The sequence below is a fragment of the Dermacentor andersoni genome, chromosome 2 (assembly GCF_023375885.2).
Source record: "Dermacentor andersoni chromosome 2, qqDerAnde1_hic_scaffold, whole genome shotgun sequence".
In the NCBI taxonomy this organism is placed as follows: domain Eukaryota; kingdom Metazoa; phylum Arthropoda; class Arachnida; order Ixodida; family Ixodidae; genus Dermacentor; species Dermacentor andersoni.
Genome location: NC_092815.1, coordinates 247,394,460 through 247,408,935, shown reverse-complemented (window position 1 = coordinate 247,408,935; position 14,476 = coordinate 247,394,460). Strand labels below are relative to the sequence as shown.

At 45.2% G+C, this 14,476-nt stretch overlaps 1 long non-coding RNA gene across 1 annotated transcript; it reads left to right on the top strand.

Moving 5' to 3' along the window:
* Window positions 1-3,338: 3,338 nt before the first annotated feature.
* LOC126539780 (uncharacterized) lies at window positions 3,339-4,792 on the top strand. The gene is made up of 2 exons (XR_007601387.3): window positions 3,339-3,493; window positions 4,664-4,792. It is a non-coding gene; the product is annotated as an uncharacterized lncRNA (long non-coding RNA).
* Window positions 4,793-14,476: the final 9,684 nt, after the last annotated feature.

Below are 14,476 nucleotides of genomic sequence, written 5' to 3'. Positions count from 1 at the left end.
CTAACAAAGTATATGTATATTGACACGTGTACTTATCTTTATCGGGCGACCACGTTTCGCCGCTTAACAACTGTAATCGCACAGCGGGGGACGCGCCTGCATATATCCGACGTTTCTGGAAAGTTATCGATCGTTCTACCCGGCTGTCTGTTGTCGCCGAACCTTGTGTTATCTGATTTCATCGCGTAACGCGAATGGTGTAGAACTTTGTGGAAGGCACGCGGGTCCAAACGATTAGTCTGGAACATTCGACGACTGCTCTATAAAAGCCGACTCGCTTGACCCGCTGATCAGATTTACGACGATCGCCGACTGTGTTCGCCGCTCTCGTTGTGCTTTAAGTGTAGCCTGTTTTGTGGGCACAGGTTCGCCCAATAAAAGCTAGTTTTTGCCTTTCACAGTTTTGCTACTGTGTTCTTTGATGTCACGACCACGTGACAATATATAACAACTTACCTATCCAACCCTACATTCCGAGTCAGAATTGGCAATGTATTGTCCCGTCCATGTAGACAAAAACCTGGTATACCTGAAGGAGGCGTCGGGACTTGTACGCTCTTCACTGTTAAGATTACCTCGCTTCATGCATCGTTACCTCTAGCAATTATCTATTTTGTCTATGTAGACGATATACAATTAGGTTTGAAATTTTGTAACCTCGCAGTTTGTGAACGACAGGTTCAGCAGGGCCTAAACAAATGGCCGAAGAAAACGATTTTCAACTTAGCCCTAGAAGAGTTCCGTTGTTCTTTCAACAAGAAAGAAAGCACTACTTTCAGATTCCAGTATCGAACTCTCTGGGCAACGAATACCTGTGAACAAGTAGCGCACGTCTTTACGCATCGTGCTTGAGGCGAACCTGACCTTCCTTTCACACGTCAAATATCTCAAGGCGAAACAGAGAACTTACGGAAAATTCTGTCGCATACGACTTGGGGAAGTGACAGGAAGTGCTAATTAAATCTCTGCATGAGCGTTCTTCGATCACGTTTGGATTACGGTTCCGTGGTATATCACATATGCCGTGCGCAGAGCGCTTAATGCGCTGGATCCCGTCCAACATCTGGGTATCCGCCTGGCCACAGGCGCCTTCAAAACAAGCCCTATTTAGAGCCTATACCTTTAATCGGATGAGTGGTCCCTCCACCTCAAATTAACGCACAGTAGTTTCACATATTACCTCAACCCACAGTCTAATAACCCCCGACATCCTGGCTACACATACGTTAGAGATGCGGCATGGGCTGCACTATTCCATAATCGACCCTCACTACGAGGGCCGTTTTCAGTGTGGGTCAAAAAACTTAGTGATGAAGTGGGCGTCCCAATCCTCGAACATTGCCGAATGGCTCGAGTAAAGCTGTTACCGCCGAGACAATGTCCAATCTTTAAACGCTACACATCATTTTTAGACGTTACAGAACGCGATCCAGATGCGCACATACATGTGCACCTTCGAGAGCTCCAGTCGAAGTACACTTCCCCAGAGTTTTACAGCGATACGTCTAAGTCACAAGCCGGCGTATCTTACGCGGTGGTCGGCCCATCGAATGGGCCGACCGCAGCGTAAACTAAGCATCACAGAACGGCACAAATATAACCTTTCACATGACGTACTCAAGCATCTAAACATACCCCCTACATTTAGAAACTTGCATCCCGAACACCATAAGGAAAGACTGAAATAACTTGCCGATGCTGCGGTGAAAAATTTCAAGGACGCTTAAGCTTCGCCTTTCACAGTTGAAGGCACTCAAAGGCTCCTGAGTGCTTCTCACGCTTCCCGGCAACTGCAGCATATCTAACCGTAATGTTTATCGGGAAACGCTAGCGCCGAACGCTTTGCGCGAAGGCGAGGAACGCTGCCTCTTGCGTGGGCCTCGATGCGGCAGGGGCAGGTGCCATCTGTAAGTGCTTCAAGGAAATGGGCGCGCCGATCCCGATTCATTATAGATTGCGAAGAGTCCGGAATCCCAGCCCGCACCAAAACTACTAAACAACGCGCGGTAGTCTGACGCCTCTTTCAAACCAAAACGTGCCAGAGTCCGGAGATTATTACCTCTACAAGCCAGTCCAGTATTTGGAAAATTGTAAAATATGTAAGGACCGGCTCGACCTGCCACACATTCTTTGGCTTGCTCTACGGCCACAAGACAGAGCCGCATAGTAAAATACGATCAGCAGTGGCAGACCATGCTGGTGAGCTCGGCCCCCGAGGACCGACTCTGGGCCGTCAACCAGGTCGAGGTCGCCGAAAGGACCCAACGTCTATTGGCCGTCATTTAGGATTGGGCTTGTAGCCCTAATCCACTGGACACCAAATAATGTTATTCTCTCTTCTCTCTCTTACCTACAAGGTAGGTAGTTAGCCTGTTTCTCTTACTCTGCCGCCACCCACGAGAGTAGCACTGCCTATGTGACATTGACGTTCTTTATTGCTACGTTGCCTACTATACTGGCCGCATTTTTGGTGGTAAGCTTCCTAGGTTTTAGTGCGACGCCTCCTACACCACTCTCGGCGCTCATGACGCTAGCGTTCTCAGATGCCTGGTAGCTGCCTAGGCGCCCTTCCTTTTGTGCAGCAGGAATTGCCGTGTATACGAGTATACCTGTATGTAGGTGCAACACGTCTCACCTACATACAGGTACAACGTGGTCGTCCAAGGAATTCTAGAAAACGCTGCGCCATCCTATTGGTATCAAAGCACCGCCCGTCGGGTGAAACTTTCATTTAAACAATTGCATCATAACTGCAATTGCACATTGTCCGTTTTCTTATGTGCGTGTGCCTCTGCATTAACCATCTAACGAAAGGCTGATATATTTTGAGTGGAAACTTAATAACCTGTCTCGCGATTAGAATAATGCATTCTTAGACTAAAAGTCACAAGATATGATGGAAATGCTTGTTATTTTTTGCTCCTGGAGTCAGTCGTTGAAATTGCCGAAGCAGCATTTAACGAAAAACTTGAAGAATTGCCGGAGTCCTTATGGGGAATAAGTAAGATGGCATGCAGTGAGCAATATTGAAGGTTTGGCCATAGAGAAATGGATTGAACAAGAGCGGACACTCGGCGAAAATTAGAAACAGGAAACACGTCACGCTATAGTATTAACATCGACGAATTGGGGCCGCGAGCATCGAAAAAATGAAGAATGTGAAATGAGATTAACAGAAATTGTTTTATTTTTTTTACTCTTTCCCGGAAAAATTTAAAATATCTGCGTATAAATTAAAATAAACTTTGCGGTTTACTTCCGTTGCCTAGCGACAGGCGAACCGGCGAATGACGAGCCAGGTGTTTGCGTCATTCGTCAGACACACCGCCGAAGCGAAAGAGACCGGCCGCGCATCTGAGCGTTGGACTGTTCGGGAACCCGTCTGCCTGTTTTTCTATTTTGGGATTTAGCCTGGTTTGGTGGCCTCCTGGCGAATTATTGCGTTGATTCGGAACTTCGACATGGCAGCACTGCACTATTGGACTACGGCAAGGTGAGAAACTTTGTTCGACAGTCTGCGACGCATTTCAAGCAATTAGGCTTACTGCCCGGCACCTAAGCTAGACTTGCGACGCAGTTAACGAAAAACAGCGTGGCCGTCGTGGAGCAGTTAATTTGAATTAAAGAATCGTACTGGGAGATGTTTGCGACGCTTCCTATAAGCACCAATATTATTTTAACTAATTTCGGTAGTTTTTGGACACGCTAGTCGCACAGGGTGCTGTGACGCAGTTTCGCGTGTACTTAATTTTACTGCGACAAGTTTTGCCGCTTTCTCTGACTGCCAACATTATCGAAACTAATTTCATTACTTTTTGGGCTACCTTTCGAGCGCAGTAGGCGCGCCTGGCGCTGTGACTCGGTTAGCAAAAATAAGCTCGGCCGTGGTGCGCGGTTTCGCGCTTTAATGCACTGACAAGTTCATGGCGCTTTTCTTTCTCTGACGCCCAACATTGTTGAAAATTATTTTCGATACTTTTCTGTTATGAGGCCCGCTCGCCGCGCCTGTTGTGACGCAGCGAAAAGCAGCTCGGCCGTGGTGACAGTTTGGCGCGTACTGAATCTTACTGCGACAAGTTAGTGGCAATCTTTATGTCCCCGCAACAATTTAAGCCTTCTTTCGGTACCCACGCTTGTCGAAAACGCGACGAGCAATCGTCAAGAGTGATAACACGGGAGTGCGTTGCTTGCGCCTGCAGAACGCACAAGAGATAAGCCAAGGAGCTCAAACGCCAGGAACTAGTAACTCGAAAATTCTGTCTTCTGAACGGCACCCACGCATTTTGTCTTGAGTGCGAGTAGAAGGAATTCTGCGAGCGTCCAGCATGCTCTGGTTGAGAGCCTGTGTTGTGGCCACCTCTGTGTATTCGTAGCGTACTATCGCGTCGATTGTAGCCAAGTTCACGAAACGCCCCGTTGCCCGCGCATTGGTGCTATTAAAGTGCAGGAAATAAGTATTGGGAAGAGGGGAATGCTTGGAATTAGAATGTGTTTGTGGTATGTACGGTATTGCTTGGGATGAGTCGGGCATTTTCTACGCCGTGTGTGTAAATACGAACTGCTTTTGTTTGTAATGCCGCCTATTCACCACTTTCGCACGCTTCGCCTCTACAGGCATTATTCTTACATGTTAATACCAAAATAACGCTTGTAATTTTTTCAGCTCACGTCGTCTGGTGGAGCTTCCTGCGGAAACTACTGCTGCTTACCTTGTGCCACAATGCTGGATGAATGCACAAAAAGCCCGCGACGAGCATTTACAAAGAACAAAATAAACGTTAATTTTTCCACATTTCACAAGGTGTCTTGCGTCTTTATGAAATTGCACGTGGCACATATTCAATGGAGGCTTGTGAAGATCATTCGGATTCAATTTTACTTAATAAAATGATTTCCAAATAAATATTTAATAAATAAAAAATAAATATATAAATATTTGCTGCAAAAGCAAAAAAGAAGCGGAGCCGGCGTGACGCGCACCAGCTAGTATTCAAAACGCGCGCGCACAAAACCTAAACCGGAAGTGTGCTTCAGGTTTTAACATCCACGGCTTGGTGCGCTGCAGTCAATTCGGCCGCTGGGCTCTATGGGAGTGTCCGCTCTTGTTGTATTTCTTTCTCTATGGTTTGGCTTCGAACAGCGCTCCATTGATGATGCCTATAATATACGTCATTATACACGTATATCCTCATGCTCCTGCTATACATGTCACAATTAGTGTATATGTAACTGTGCCTTTCCGTGGGTCTATGTGGTTATATGTTAGCAAGTGAGGACATGAATACTACTTTGGAAAAAAAACGGAAGACACTGTCGAGACTAAAGTGTGAAACGGTGGAAGTCTGACACCATTGCCAAAGACGATTTGTTGCATCGGAAATACCATGGAGGCGCACAACTCGTAAACTGTTACGTGAATGGTTGGTGTAGTTGGCCACCCTCATCATCCACTTCGCTCGACTGACTTGTACTTGCTCGGCTTGCCGCGGCAAGATGGCGGTCACGGCGCTTCCGAGCTTCATTTGTTTTGGTACCCGGAGATGCAGCGAGTCGCTTCAAATGCATTGCCTGTCTTGCTTCAGCCCGTCGCGTACCTGGACTCTGTGGTGTCGGACGCGCCTCGCTGCTGTGATGCATGCGACGCATACGCTCAGCCCTTCTTGAGGACCGCTTGCGTTCAGCGGCTGCCGCACGTCGCGTTTTGGGAGCCACTGGTTTGGTGAGATGAGGCATCCTTCCCACACGGTACCGCAAGGTAAACTGCCGCCACCGCCGCAGCCACACCACACCCAAGCAGACGGTCGCCACGCGCGCCTCTCGACAGTGACGTCAGGCCACACAGCGCCCACTCGGAAGGCCACCTCAAGCGCCTGACGACAGTGACGTCAGGGCGCACCGTCGAACACGCGGCCACCACGCGTGCCGATGTGATGAGTGATCCCGCGCGGCACCCAACCACCCCGACACCCGTACTTGACAGTGACGTCACGCACGCGAGCCAATCAGGAGGCGCACACCGGCGCCTAGCTACAGTGACGTCACGACACAGAGGATGTGGCGTGTGTACAATGCTTCGTTTTTTGTAAATGTTGTCGTCCTGGTGGAATTGTGCCGTGACTGTGACTCAGTGTTCGTTCATATCGTCTCTTGTTGAAATTGTGCTGTTGATCACGTGGCGGATCGCAACACGCCATGTTCGCTCGCCTCCCAAGTAGCGAAAGACACGCATGCTGTGCCCGATAGCGCCCTCCACTTCGGCTTCTCAAATCAGTCGTACTGATGGCACGCAAGCTTTAAACACGGCTAAAACACCTGATCTAGCGATTTCTACAATCGATACAGCCACAAAACCTGCTGTGGCTTCATCCGCCCCAATTGCCTCACCTACAACGCCGCATCAGATTTGTGGCTTTTACGGAGAAGCCACGGTACCTGTGAATCTGAAGGAGCCCCCGGCTGCCGAAGTTCTCGGTAGCGACGAAATAAATCCCTCAGCCCAACTGGTACCGACATTATCATCATAAGAAAGCTGTGAGTGTCAACTCGAACACTTCTTTCAAAACGTGCCGTGTAAAGAACGCTTTGTACTGTGTACATGTTAATGTCCTGATGGACTTGTGTGATCGTTGTGACTCGGTGTTCATATCGTCTTTTGTTGAAAGGAACATTTTCTAAAAACCAATGATGCCGATAACGACATCCATATTCCGTCTCGCAAGTAGTCTGCAGCACTGTAAAAGCTGCAACACTCCTCAGCCAATACGAATTCCAAATGCCCATTAAGATGCGTTCTTGTGAGCCGCGTCATCTGCTTAGCGGCGGCTGATTTCGCAGTGAACGACCTGCATGCGCAAAGGTCCTAGCATCTCAAGTATTGCTGTAGCATATCATGTACCGAGCAAAAAGACAACTCTTTAATCCCAACATTATTGAGACACGTTCTGAACTGTACGCTGCTGCGCAGAGATGTTGTCTGCGTACGTATCGTACTTTCGGCAGTGCAGCAAAGAAATACTTGTGCGATGGAGTACAAGAATATAACCAACCTATGGTGATACGCTGCACCTCCTTGTCCGGTATTCCAACAAAAGCGGGGGCAACATGTTGCTTGACACAGAACTCGAAACTGCTGCTTCTGCGCAGAACCAACAATGACCCCGCGACAACCAGGCATCTCATAACGCTAGTGTGGTGAGGAAATTTTGACGTTGTAAGTGTCGAGCATCGATGGATTACACAAGAAGACCGTCGCGAAAGCGTCGGCGTTTGTCAGCGTTCTTCAATTCACTTGTCATCAGCTGTCCGCTGTTGTCACGAGGTTGCTGAGGAAGAAAGCTTGTGCGCGTTGTGCACATGGCTCATGCGGGCCGGGGAAGACAGAGTGCTTCCCTGGCAAGAGTGCACAACCAACTTTTCTATATATTCTAGTTTGCCTCGCCCAGGCTCTGCGGCGGAGCTGACTTAGCATAGCGTCGCGGTGGGTTCTCGAGCAGTATTCGCAGAAAACACGCAATAGTACTTTGGCACGAAGAAATGTAAAATCATATAGGTTCTGCGCTTGCGTCCCACCTCTACAAGGAAACGTCACATTTTATTATGGCGAAAGCCTTAGGTGTCTATGTCGGTGGTGCCCTTGGCAGTGACCATGGCGAATCTGCGCCGTGACGGATATTGGCCGACGCCACAAAGAGTGAAAACTCGTCAATAAATGGTCCGGTTGATGTCACATTTCTCAGGGATGCTCCTGCAAACAAAGTGAATTAGTGACTTTCAAAAGAAAAGTTGGTACATTTCGGTCTGAGTGGGAGTCAAACCCGGGAATTCGGGGTGCGAGACGAGCATGCTTCCCGGAAGCCACGCTTTCTTTCATTTTTTTATTACCTGTTGGGCAAAAAAAAAAAAAAACAAGAGAGAACATTGTAAATGAAATGTTTAAAAAGTCACCAATTACCATTGGGTGGAGTGGCCATTATATACACTTCATGTTAACAAGTTATATCATGTTCGTGATCCACCATGGAGGATCACTTTGACTCTTGAGTGCATCTCTAACACATAAGATGCCCTCAATAACTGCCTCGCACGGCGAGCATCTATGTCAGCATTGCGGACTACCATGCCCACTTTCCATAGACTGTGCAGACTCAGTAACATGACCACATCCGGGTGTATGCACCAAAGTTTTAGGCAGGTAAAAACCGGATGCCTCGACATCACAACGGGAGGTCATTTTTTTAAGGTTCGTTGGAGGATGTCCCCACAATAATAGGTCATTCCAGCATTCGACGAAGATATGTTCAATAGTCTCGGGCTTTTTGCACAAAATGCAGTCAATATACCATGGAGCAAAAAAGTATTTTTCTTCAAGCCAGGGCTTAACAGGCAACGTAAGTTTGGCAACATAGATGCTGTTTGACCTTTGTGTTTGTACATGTTTCATAGTAAGGTTTGGTCTCAGAATTTGCAAGTTTTGACGCTTTTGGCGCAGTCCAGCAGAGATGAGAAAAGAAAATGACAGAGCTAGTGATGACAACGATGCTGATATAAACGATAAGGCTGCTTTGATGGTGCGTTGAGATGCTGTTACACAAATGTCCTTAGTCACCGGTAAAGGTTTTTTCACGTACTAAAATGAACGGGAAGTCTAAACAAACAAAAACAGTTAACTCCTATTATTCTTAATTTAGGACAGAGGTGGAGTTGCCGATGTATCTTCGACTCAATCTTCATAGCAAAACGCTCATGAAAAAGAAAGAAACACGGCTACAAAGAAAGCTTAATCAAGAAAACATTCCAATCCATGATATTCTTTTTAATTTACTTTACCTTGAGGGCTTCCACCGAACTGATTTGTCAAAACACAAACTGTTTATCCTACCTCTAAACAGCCCATTTCAAAGAAGAAAAACTTTGCAAGTGACAACTTGTAGACAAGCTCTATATTGCTTCCTTTCCCGTACGTCTCAGCTATCTAATTTGGATAAAACATAAATACGCAGCTTCAAACCTTCAGATCCATTATTTGCAGTCTCCCTAATTTTCAGCGAATACCGCTCCAACTGCATTTTGCTGATCTCTATTGTAGGCTTTTATTTATTTATTTATCTATTTATTTATTTATTTTTTTTTTTTCTAGCTGCAATCCATGGCCAGAATTTTCGTAGGGTGTAAAATGAGCGATACATCATTTTATACAACAATGTTACTGGCGACAAGAAAACAATAAGAAAAAATATATACACATTGCAATAAATATACCTCACGCACATGTGGAATAAATATTTGAAGGTACACACGAACACGCTCTCTCTCTCTCTCCCTCTCTCTCTCTCTCTCTATATATATATATATATATATATATATATATATATATATATATATATATACACGACATAACACCCTTGGTTCACAGAAAGCAATGTACATACAGAGTAGATTTGTGATGCAGATAAACATAATATAGAAAGAATGGGCTTTATATGCACAAACTTGAGGGTAACTTTGCTACGGAGGGCTTCAACACTTGGCCATTTGCTAATAAATTCTAATCACTGATCGTTGTTGGGGAAAGAGCACATAGAAAAGAAATATTATGTACTTGGTACAGCGTTAATCGATCATGGTACAGTGTTGTTCGATCATGGCGTTGTATTGTGCTATAACCTAAGGAGAATGAAGTAATTGAATATGCATAGACCTTAACCTGCCAAGTTAGTATGTGATATAAATATTTTAAAAGCGAATGAAGTTTACTTGCAGATAAAGCTTTCAGGTTAGCTCTGGTGAACGAGTCTGTTGCAGATGTGCGGTCATAACGATTGTATATAAAGCGAACTGCTCATTTCTGAATCATTTCCACCTTTTCAATATAAGTTTTTTGTGAATGTATCCCAGATAATAAGCACGTAATCTAATCTAGGCCGAATGACTGATTTATACGCGAGATAACGGACTGTTGGGGTGAATAGTTTCAGAGCCCTACGAAGGAAAAATAGTTTGCATTGTGTGTTAGCTTGAATTGGTCAATGTGTTTATTCTATGTAAGAGCACTTGTTATCAGGAGGCCTAGGCTTTTATACTGTGTTACTCCGGTAAAAAACTTGTTGACGATGCCGCATTGAGAAATAAAGGCTTTCTTGAGAGTAATCTTCATTACGATTTTTTTAGAGCATCCTGAGCTTGCTTGAACAGGATACAGAAACTCCTCCTATATCTAGTGATGAGGTCAGAAGGGCCTTGCAGGACATGAAACAAAGGATAGCGGCAGGAGAAGATAGAATAACAGTCGATTTAATCAAAGTAGAGAAGACATAATGCTTCTAAAACTTGCCGCTCTTTATACGAAGTATCTATCGACTGCAAGGGTCCCAGAAAACTGGAAAAATTCAAACAATATACTAATCCACAAAAAGTGAGATGCTAAAGAATTGAAAAATTATAGCCCCATTAGCTTACTCCCAGTATTATATAAAATATTTACCAAAATTATCTCCAATAGAATAAGGGCAACACCAGACTTAAGTCAACCGAGGGAACAGGCTGGCTTCAGGAAGAGATACTCTACATTGATCACATCCATGTCAGTTATCAGCTTATCGAGAAATCCGTAGAATACGATAAGCCTCTCTATATGGCTTTCATAGATTACGAAAAAGCATTTGATTCAGTAGAGATACCAGCAGTCGTAGAGGCATTACGTAATCAAGGAGTAGAGACCACTTACATAAATACATTGGAAAATATCTACAGAGGTTCCACAGTTACCTGAATTCTACACAAGAAAAGCAGCAAGATACCTATAAAGAAAGGGGTCAGACAGGGAGACATAATCTATCCAATGCTATTCACTGCGTGCTTGGAAAAAGTATTCAAGCTATTAAACTGGGAAGGCTTAGGAGTAACGACCGAAGGCCAATATTTCAGCAACCTTCAGTTTGCTGATGACATTGTTCTACTCAGCAACAATGCAGACGAATTACCAAAACGATTGAGGACCTCAGCAGAGAGAATGTGAAAGTGGGGTTAAAGATGCGGAAGACAAATGCAGAATATGCAGATGAGAATGATAATGGTGCAGGAAAGAAGGCAAGAGAACAAGAGTTCAAGATCGCCAGTCAGCATCTAGAGTCTGTGAAGGATTATATTTACCTAGGTCAATTAATCATAGGGAACGCTGATCATGAGGAGGAAATTCATAGAAGAATAAAAATGGGTTGGATCGCATACGGCAGAACTTGTCAGGTCCTGACTGGAAGCTTACCATAGCCATTGAAAAAGAAGATGTACAATCAGTGCATTTTACCAGGGATGACATATGGGGCAGAGACTTGGAGACTGACAAAGAAGGTTTAGAACACGTTAAAGACCGCGCAAAGAGCGATGGAACAAAGATTGCTAGGCATAGCGTTAAGAGACAGGAAGAGAGCGGTTTGGATCTGAGAGCAAACGGGTATAGCTCATATTCTAATTGACAATAAGAGAAATAATGGAGCTCGGCAGGTCATGTAATTCGCAGGTTAGATAACCGTTGGACCTTTAGTGTTACAGAATGGGTACCAAGAGAAGGGAAGTGCAGTAGAGGAAGGCAGAAGACTAGGTAATGCGATGAAATTAGAAAATTCGCGGGCGCTAGTTGGAATCGGTTGGGGCAGGGCTGGGGCAATTAGAGATCGCAGTGAGGCGCCTCCGTCCTACAGTGGACGTAAAATTGGCTGATGACGATAATTATGATGATGATGAGCTTGCTTCGAACACAGCTGCACCTCGAGTTATGATAACATGTTTCGATCGTGGTTTCATATTTCTTATTATTTATTCATTCATTGCCTATACCTTTAGCACTGCCTCCGCAAAGGAGATTGTTCTAGCGACTCGCACTTTGCGTTTAACGTTCACTGTGGCTGTGTTCCTTACTAAACCGGCCGCGTTCTGGCGAGTAAGATTCCCAGTTGCTGGTGCGCCTCCCGCAACGTCATTGGCGGCATTCATGACGCTGGCAGCTGCCAGGGTTCTGTTCTTTCCGTGCAGCAGCAGTTGCCACGTGTGCTGCTTCGTGCCAACATGTCTCACTCGCAAATGCAATTACAACAGCGTCCAAGGAATTCTAGCGCAACTCTAGACCTTGCTTTTGGCGTCAGTGCTCCACCCGTCGTGCGAAACTCTCAATAAAACAATTGCATCACAATATCAAGGGAACATTAACCGTTTTGTTGTTTGTGTGGCCCTCCATATTAACCGTCTAACAGAAGGCTGATATATTTTAAGCGAATTCCATCCCTTTCGGTTAATTGAATACGCCCTTACACTAACAGTCACAGGAGGTGACAGAAATCCACAATTAGTTTTTGCTATTTGAGTCACTCGCTAAATTATTGACGGGGCGTTTGATAAAAATTCTCAAGCACTGCCACAGTCGTTGGGGCGGCTGAGTAATGTAGTGCGCACTAAGCATTATTGATCATCGGCTCCACAGCAAATTGGCTCTGGCACACACGTATAAAAAAAGTGTTATATTTTTGCCTATTGTAAACGTATAACGATCTTATATTAAGTAATCGTGTAATTCCTACACACCAGAGTATTGGTGAGCCTTATGATATGTGACAATAAAATTCCCCTTGTGCAGCAACTGCAGGCACTACTACTGCTCACTTGTTAGTAATGTATCATCCTGCGTTTCACAGCAAAGCAGGTGATGCGACTAGAATTGCAAATGAAGCATTATATGTCTGGTTTTTATGGTTTCTAGAAACAGTAGATCTCTATGGAAGCTTACTTTTGAGGAAATTTGTTACGTTGAAGCATGGGCGCAAGAAGTCACGTATTTATACGGTGGGCTTCTGTGTCCTTTATTTCTATTATGGAGACTTTGACTAACACCAGCTAATGGACTGAAAAGAGAGAGTATGTCTTACAAATGGTGTACATCTTAAAATTTGTTCAGGTGAGTGGTGCGCCTTGTCGTAAGCAATGGCAAAATCTTCACAGGCCTGCATGTTTTGGTAATGTCTTAGGTTTGAAATTAGAATCGACGCTACTAACACTTGCAGGGATCGCATGACACTTAAGTGCAGTGCTGGGCCTCATGTGCCATCACTTAGTACAGTGTGGGGAAGCTGTCAAAATTTCTGTATAAGTAGCCGGCACTTTTTTCTTCGATATGTAAAGGGAATATGACCAAATACACGGTAATTCCATCTGATTATAACACTCACTGCGAGGTAGGTCACGACCCACTGATAGGTAACGCAACTGTTTTCCTGTGCGGCTGTGCCTGGCTTATTTCCTATTGTGCGCTAGCGCCATTTTTTGGCTAGAATTCAACGGACCTGTAATTTTTTTTATTTTAATCTAACACATCGTAGCGCAATCGTTCCGCACATCAAGGAAGGTTCAAATGGTGACTCACCATGGAGTACATCACGCACAGGAATCAAGACTTCGAAAAGCGCTGCCGCAGTGAACGCGTTAGTGTTACCATGGTGCCTAAAGTGATGCCAGCCCTAAGGTTTTATAAATGGGAAATTCGAAACCGTTCCACTTTCTTAAAGTCACCATGATCTGGTTCATTCATGAGCTTTAACGCCCCGAAGTTTAACTGAGGCAACGAGAGACACGGCATCCGAGGGTTCCGTATTCATATTTGGCCGCCTAGAGTTCTTTGAAGTGCACCTCGATCTAAGTACATGAGCGTTTCTGCATGTCGTCTCCATCGAAACGCGGTCACTGCCCGTGATCAAAGCCGCGGCCACGGGATCGGTAACGAAAGGCCACAGGTACTGTGTTTCTGCGGCAGTTGAAACTACCGTTCAGCTAGACGAAAGATGGCGAAATGCAACTAAACCCCGTCAACCTGTTGTCACAAGTTTAACAGACCGACGTATCATGCCGCATTACAAGCGAACTATGGTATAATGAACGCACCTATGCGTAGCAACTTTTCCTAGGGCTGCGTGTTTCAGGTTTTGTCCCTGGAGAGTGTCGCGGTATAATCTTAACCGATGTTCTCCCGGCGCAATTGACACGAGTGACAGAAGAGACGCGCACAGCGCTGAACTTGCAATTTAACTTTGCATGCCTGTCAATAGGTGTAAATGCCTTTTGCGCCAAAATACAGGGAAAGACAGCAGAAGCCAGGTACGAAAAATTCAATCCACAAATAAAAATCACGCCGCACCTGTCATTTTGCGATAGAAAATCGCACTCTTTTTGTTTTTTTTCACAAGGGCAGCCAAGCACCACTGACGTACTATTCTACCACATAAGTCTTTCTTCCAATTTTCTGATTTCTCTCGTGGTTCTCGTGAGTTCTCTCGTGATGCTTGATCAAAAATAGACCGGCAGCGACCAATCGCAAAAATTCCCTCTCTGCATGGTGCGGTAGCGGCCCATTGTTTGGTGAAGTGACATTACCTTATTGTGATTTGTGTGTGCTGCAGAGTTCACTCTTTCTTTCATTTTTTACCTTCATGCCACG